Source organism: Rattus norvegicus, chromosome 19 (genome assembly GCF_036323735.1).
Source record: "Rattus norvegicus strain BN/NHsdMcwi chromosome 19, GRCr8, whole genome shotgun sequence".
Lineage (NCBI taxonomy): Eukaryota > Metazoa > Chordata > Mammalia > Rodentia > Muridae > Rattus > Rattus norvegicus.
Window position 1 is genome coordinate 34,200,454 of NC_086037.1, and position 7,769 is coordinate 34,208,222.

Here is a 7,769-nt window from a genome sequence, read left to right on the forward strand (position 1 = left end):
ACTTACTGCAGTCACCTAATTCCTAATCCTAACTCCTGAAGCTCATAAGAGAAGGAGGCTGATCCAGTGGGCTTCTGTGTCACAAACTCACGTCATTTCTAAGCTACTCATTTTGTATATGAGTCACAAAAACCCATCTGACGGATGACAAAACCGAGATCCAAAACAGCAGCAACTTGGAGCTGGAGAAAAGGCTGAGAGGTTAAGCGCAGGGACTGCTCTTCCAGAGGACCTAGGTTCAATTCCCAGCCTGCACAGGGCAGTTCACTCCAGTTCTAGGGAATCCAACATGCCTGCAGGGGGAAAATTTTTAATAAAACAAAGGGGCGGGGGAGCACCAACTGGAACACCAAGAAAACTGGAGCTGTCCTTACCCTAAAACCCTACCTGAGCATTCATGGGTTCTCCTTTGATGGGTGCCTTGATTTTCCCGTCTTGCACTGTACAAAGTTAGACAGTCATCATCAACCCACGGCCTCCATTCAGACTCTGGCCACTGTCACAATCTCCTGCTACTGGAGCCTCTGAAGCTCCTTCCTCAATAACTTAGGTGAGTCCCCTTTTGAAAGCTCTGGTCGGCTTATTTCCAAAGAAATGGGGGTGCGGATTCAGTAGTCTTGGAATCCTGCACAGGAGAAATTAGTAACCCGCTGAGGTTTTCAAGCTACAGTGAGTGACACACCCTAAATCAGAAACCCTGTGTCACCTGGCTACATCTTCTATGCACTTTCTTCAATGCAGCTACAGACGTGGATGAAGTCTGAGGGTTTTGAAAGGCTTCATGGGGACAGCATCCCCACGTCCTTACCAAGCACCACACATTTGAAGTGATCAGGCTTTCTCAGCCTAGACTGAGATTCAGCGCCCCAGTGATGTCGGTGCCAGAGGCCCTCACCAGCATTCTGCTTGGATGTGACACTATTTCCTGAAGCCTTCATCAGCCACACTTTGCGTGCGTGTGTATCCTAGGCCACATCTGTAAGTGTGGTCGCTAATACGGAAAGGTTCGAGGACCAAGCATGGTGACGTGTGCGTTAGAATTCAAACACTCAGGAAAGCAGACAGGAGCGTGAGTCACAGTGAGTTCCAGACCAGCTACAGGGTGAGATCCTGTTTTCAAAAACAGTTTTAAAGCATCCCGGCATAGTAACGCACGCCTACAATGCCAGAACTTGAGAGAACAAGACGGGAAGCCTGCTAGTTATAAGCCACCCCTTTGGTATATGGGAGACCCTGTTGGGAGGAAAAAACAAAACAAAGGCGGGAAGGTCATCAACAAGCCTATCCCCTCATAAAAAGGTTTTCTGTCTGATTTTTAGCTGACACATTAGAATTAGGGGCTGGTGGTCAGGGCCGTGCAATGACCAAAGCACAAGTAGATAGCAGTTCAGACCCCCCAATTCTCTTGTGGTCACTTATCTATTAAGCAGAATTTTCTAGTCTCTGCTTCTGCCCAGGAGAAGGAGACCATCAGTTGGGCTCCCAGAGCTGCCTGGTGCGTGTTCTCCTTGCCCAGGCTGCTTCCACTCGGAGGGTTTTAATAGCATCCTGTTGTCAAGAGGACTTCTTCTTAAACACATCCTGATGCAAAAGGGGAAGCAAAAACTTTGAGTGAGAGAGCTTAATTACACAGCAAGGCTCACTGTCCCTTTAAGGCCCCTCCCCCATCGGTAATTGGGCCCAGCTCTTGGGTAACTAAGATAACATCCCTTCCAAATCCTGCCATTTCTAAGCATCCTTAGTCACTGTACTTAGTGTGGGGTTTACCAAGGCCTAATAGCAGAAAGTCCTCCGAAGGCATCCTGGGAAGCATCCTGAGGAACCGTTCCTATGGGAGAGGGGGCGGGGCTGCTGACTCTTCGTGGTAGCGAGCACTTGCCTAGTTTGCACTGGGACCCTGGGTTCAGATCCCCAGCACGGCAAAAAGAAAGGCAGAAGAAAAAGAAAGCACTACTCAAGGGGAAGGTTGTCTGAGGATTCCAGAGGATGAGATTCCAGCACAGCAGCGCTGTCGCTTAAATTGTTTTGCCCCGCCCCCCCCCTTTTAATGAAATAAACTCTTGCTATGTAGCCCAGGCTGGTATCAATCTACTATTGGTACACCGGTCTCCTGGGTGCTACCTAGGTCCTCAGGCATGCATCACCACATCTGTCCACTTGTTTGATCTCCAGAACTAAGTACGAACTTGTCTGACCGGATAGGAGTTTGTCCAGAGCCTGGATTCTTTTTAGGATTTAACCCTTCCAATCTGGGAAGAGAAGTGGGACACCAAGGTTTTCCTGAAGACTCAGGGTCAGAATACAGAATCTCAACCTGGATTCTCAGGGCATCACCCTCCTTCATACAAGAGTTACCATGGTAATCAGCACATCCTTCCTTCCTCTCTGCCCCGCTTCCCTTTACCACTCAGTCTCTGGGTTTCATCAAGGAACTCACTTTGGCCAGGAGAGAAGGTAGATGCTGTGGTGGCCTGGGTCTCAGGACACTACACGCTTCTGTAGATGATCTTGTGCCTTACCTGTCACCATGCCAGCTGGCCTCAGGAAGAAGAAAACGTTTCTTAGAGGAGATCTTTCCCTAGCCGAGCCCACCCTGGAACGGCCAAGCCTCCTCAGCCACAGGCACCTAAGAGAGGCACACGCCTCCCCACAGCCTTTGGCAGTGATGGTGACTCTTCTATGCCATTGGTTTTTGGAGGTGATTTCTCAGCATCGTTGACAAGAGGTCACCTTGGCTCTGTATGATGTGTTTAGCAACACGAGTGTCAGCGCCGCAGATGCTTTACTTGAACTAACTCTTTTAACCGCTGCAATGCCCACACGATGAGGTTTAGCAGAAGAGTCCCTTTAAGAGGTTTGGAGAATATGGCGAAAAGAAATTAAGTTAAATGCCTAAGGGCACGTAATCAGTAAGCAACACGAACTTGAACCCAGAGTGGCTGGCTCCAGAGCTCACATATTGCATTCTTAGTAATCTAGCTGTTCTCCCTGTCACACAGGTTCCTTAGGAACCTGCTACCTGTCCCTTCTTGACCAGACCTCAGACTCTGAGTTATGACTCCTTGTCTGGCGCTCACTTTTCCAACTTGTCCATAAGTATCCAGGGGATGCCCAGAGAGCCCTCCAGACCCACAGGGAAGGGATCTGTTCTCTAAATACCTGTCTGCAAAAGAAACTTCATATCTGAGCATGACTCATGCGGGGGGCAGAGAGAAGAGATCCAGGTGGAGGTAGGAGGTGGAAGCTTGACATCTCAGAAGGCTGGAGGCTAAGGCAGTAGGATCCTGGGTTCCAGGCTAGCCAGGACTACTCAAGCACACGCTGCTCTCTCCCTAATCCCATCAGAGTACAGGGGTGCTTTTCCCACGGGAGAACTATTACCTCCTCACTGAAACATTACTAAGACCTAGAGACAAATCCTATAGGAAATAATGCTTCCAGCTGGCTAGAAGCGTGTGCGGTCTTTACCCACGTGCACACTCCTCTTTTTTTTTTTTCTGTGTGTTTTCAGTCTGTAAGCCACTAGTCATCACAAGTTGCTGTCACCAGAAGGGGGAACATTTGCAGGCATGAGCAGCTGCTGTCTCTGCTCTGTGTGAAAACAATCACTGCGATCCACACTTTTCTCGAATTGAACCTTCCCGGGAAATTAAGGATGTGTGCTTAGAGGAGTCATTCAAATTCAGGACACTTGGGGATTCTGGAGAGTGTGGTTGGGTCTCTTGTACAAGATGCACTATGGGGATGTGACAAGGCCTGAGGAGGCCAGCAGAATGGCACATATCTCGCTCTGTTTCTTGTTGCTGCAACAGAATGCCCAAAACTGATACCTTGTCTGGGGGTGAGGGTACGAGTCTGACACTAGATCTCCGCCGAAAGACTGAAAAGCAGTGGGACGGCAGTCTCATCATTTCGTTTGTGGTTCCAAGAGCAGGAAGTCCAAGACTGTGTGGCCACAGTGGGCAGAATAGCAACCATAGCTGATGTGACAGAAATCCTCCAGCAGTCCATTAGAGAGGGACCTTATTTTCAAGGACCTGATCTCCTCAGGCCCTGCCTCTCCTCGGGCCCCGCCTCTCAGTAGAGCATCATCAGGGTGTTTCAGATATGGCAAGCTATATCCACCCACAGCTTGCCCACCTGAGCCTGACAGTAGTTGCAACAACAGAAGGCTCTCTTGGGGGCTTAGAAACTCAGTCTGAAATCACATTGGCAGAGCTATACCCTCTCTGGGGGGTTGGGGAGGAACTATTCTGAGCCTGCCTCAACTTCTGTTGCCAGAAAGCCTTAGCCATCCAAGTTTGTAGACCTGGCTTTCCAACTTTTGCCTCAATAACGTCCTCATAAGAAGACTTTGAATATATTCATACTGCCTCCTCTCCTTGTGTCTGTCTGCCTCCCTTATGAGGACAACCGCCATATTAAAGTGTCTAGACCTCATCTTGATTACATCTGTATAGACCCTATTTCTAAATAAGGTCCCAGACACCACTACTAGCTGTCTTCGCAGTAGCCCAGGTGAGACTCTAGTACAGTGGTTGTTCAAAGTGGGTGTCATGACTCCACAGGGGTTCAAATAACCCTTTCCCAGAGGTCACCTAAGACCATCTGCATATCAGATATTTATACTACAGCAGTAGCAAAATTATAGTCATAAAGTCGTGATGAAAATAATTTTATGGTTGAGGTCCACCACAACATGAGGAACTGTATTAAAGGGTTGCAGCATTAGGAAGGCTGAGCGCTACTGCGCTAAGAGAACCTAAGAGAGAAAACCCAAGCGGGAGGAGAACTGGGGGTCTTCCAAGAGATTCTGCCGTCTGAACAAGCCATGTGTTCAGAGTTCCGAAAGTGCCTGGGGAGGCAGCCACAGCCCGGAGACTCCAGCCACTCCTTCTAACTGAGTGTTTCGCTTGGCTGGAGTACCCTGGCTAGCAACTGTGAAAGCTTTGCCAGCACTTGAAACTTGAAGGTCTTATTCCAACGTTCTAGTTTCCAGGGTTTTTTTTTTCCAACCAGTTGAGTGTTGTCTCCTTCCCACATCTCAACAGCCGTGGCTGAGGGAGCTAAGTGCTTCTCACTCCTACGGGACTCCTACAGTTCCTTCCCTAACTGTCCAAATTAGCTTGCCTGACACATCAACGAAGGCCATTCGTGGCATGAAGCCCCCTTGGGAGGAATCAGACAGGACCTTGGCTTCCTGCAGAAGGAAGTCTTCCCTGGAGATGTTCAAAAAAGAGCAGGGCTCTTGAGTCCAGAACTTCTGTGTCAGTCATCCTGGGCTCCCAAGCCTGTGCTTTCTAATGCTGCTACAGAGGATGGATCACATGGAAATGCCATGAACCAGATGGAGAAACTGAGGCATGGGGAACCTTTGTCTTAGAGCGCCCAGGTAAACAGCAGAGAACTCCTTATAATCAGGATTTAGGCTGAAGACATGGCTCCATGGGTAAAGGTATTTGATGTATAAGCCTGGTCACCTGAACTCAAGCCCCAGATCCCACCACATAATGGTGGGAGGGCAGAGAGGACTTCACAGAGTTGTCCTTTGACCTCACCATGGCACACACAGCCCCTTCCTCACAGAATATGTATTTTTTTAAATAAAAAAAAAGAATTATATTCAAGATCTTTCAGCCTGGGAGAATAAATAAGTAAAATGTGATATATATATATATATATATGTATATATATATGTATATATATGTGTATATATATGTGTGTATATATGTACATATATACACACACACATACACACACAATAGAATATTATGTAACCACAAAGAAGGGTGAAATTATGCCATTTGAAGGAAAATGTATGGAAATCTAGATACTCATATTAGGCAAAATAAGCCAGACTTCATCAACTACTGTATGGTCCATCTCAAATGAGTAACCTAGATGTATCCTAAAGACATGAAAGTAAAAGGGGACTAATGGGAGGAGAGAGAGGGACAGAGAGGGCAACAGACCATGAATATGATCAAAGTCCAGCATGTCTGTCATGTATGGAAATGTTCTAAAGGAAGCTGTCATTATGCACAAATAGCATTTGCTAATAAACGTGAATAAATCTGAGATTTCTCTCCACAAGCCTGGTATTCTCAATGGGACGCTCCCTGTTGCAGAAGTTGTGTTTTTCCTCTGGCAAGAAATTTCTATCATCTTTGTCCTTAGAAGGTTGGCTCCGGGCCCAGTCACAACAAAAACTTAAACAGGCTAGCTTCCCGCAGAAGGAGATTAAGCAATCGAGAAAGAAATATGTTCTTCTGTGTGGGGCTCAGGCCCAGGGCCTTTCACATGCTAGGTAAATCCTGTATCAGAGACCCACATGCTCAGCCCTGCAGGGAACAAGCTGCGCCCAGAACTCCCCTCCCACTCCTAACTCGCACCGTCCTCAGTCCTCATCTCTCGCCTTCCTTCATCGTGTGGTAAAATGTTGGAGCAGTAGTTTGAGAGAAGTTTGTTCTCATCAAAATCTCATGAGGACCTGAGTCCCCGTGGAGGTCTTGGGAGGCCTGGGGAGTTGGGAGAAGGCAGTTCTAAGAGGTCTTTGGGTGTTGGGAAGTTTGCCCTCATGAGGGGATAGATTCAGTTCCCCCCAGAATGGGCCAGCTACACAAAAGCAGGTGTCATAAGAAATAAAATAAGAAGTTTAGCTTCTTTAGCAATCTCTTCTTGACCTCTCTTTCCCTTTCTATCACCAGGCCCTCTCTTGACAGCCAGGCAGATGTGTGTACCTTCCAAGCCTGAAAAGCCATTATTCAAGTTAACCCTTTTCTTTATTAAAAAATAAAAATAAAAAAAAAAACCTAGCCTCAGAAATTCTGCTATAGCAACAGAAAACAGACTGAGACAATTAGTAAACCATCAAACACTTTCTAAATGCCAGGCAGTTTGGCAAGCATCAGGATTGCCTCCTGGTGCTCACAGCACAATGGAGGTCACTGTGTGATCCTGCAGAGTCCAGAGAAGAGTCTAGAAGGATGCGAGGACACTGGAGTATAGCCACGCCCAGGGAAGGAGTTCAAGAGAGCCTTTTCAGTTCTGGAATGGCAAATATTCAGCACCTCCTCTGCCTTGGGCACTGTCTGGAGGTGCAGGCAAACATTAGTGACTTAAGCCAAGTCAGTTCTTGTTGCCTCTGGGCAGCCCAGTCCTGCAAACTTCCCCGAGGAGTGGACTTCAAGGCTCCAAGTTGCTTTCCTTAAGAGCTGGCACTCCAGCCAAGCTGAATGCTAATGACACTCATTGGTGGCTGCCGTAGAGGATTCTGCACCTTAAGCTTGCAGCAGGGCTAGCCAGAGAGACCAGACACTGCACCATCAGAGGCCATACCCTGAACTAGGACCCTTCCACAGAAAACTTCTCAGTTACAATAGAGGCAGGAAAGGAACACAGCAGCCACTGTCTCTCTGAGATCAGAAAGCAAGTCGTTCCTGGGTGCCCCGTGGAGAAAGCCTGTGGGGGGGAGGGATGGCCTTGACCAGCATGAGGTAGACTTGGAGATGTCCACTCTCTTCTGCATGTGCCTTGTTCCACTCAGATTTAACATCCTTTTACAACAGAGTGATGATGGGGATGAGACCTTTCCGTCTTCTTCCTTCCTCCCTTTCTTCCTTCCTTTCTTCCTTTCTTTCTTTCTTTCATTTAGACTTCTCATATACAATAGTTTCCCCTCCCTCCACTCTTCCCAGTCCCTCCTCACCTCCCCTCTCCCCAAGATCCACACCCTCCCCCACCTCCATCTCCACCAGAAAAGAGCAGAC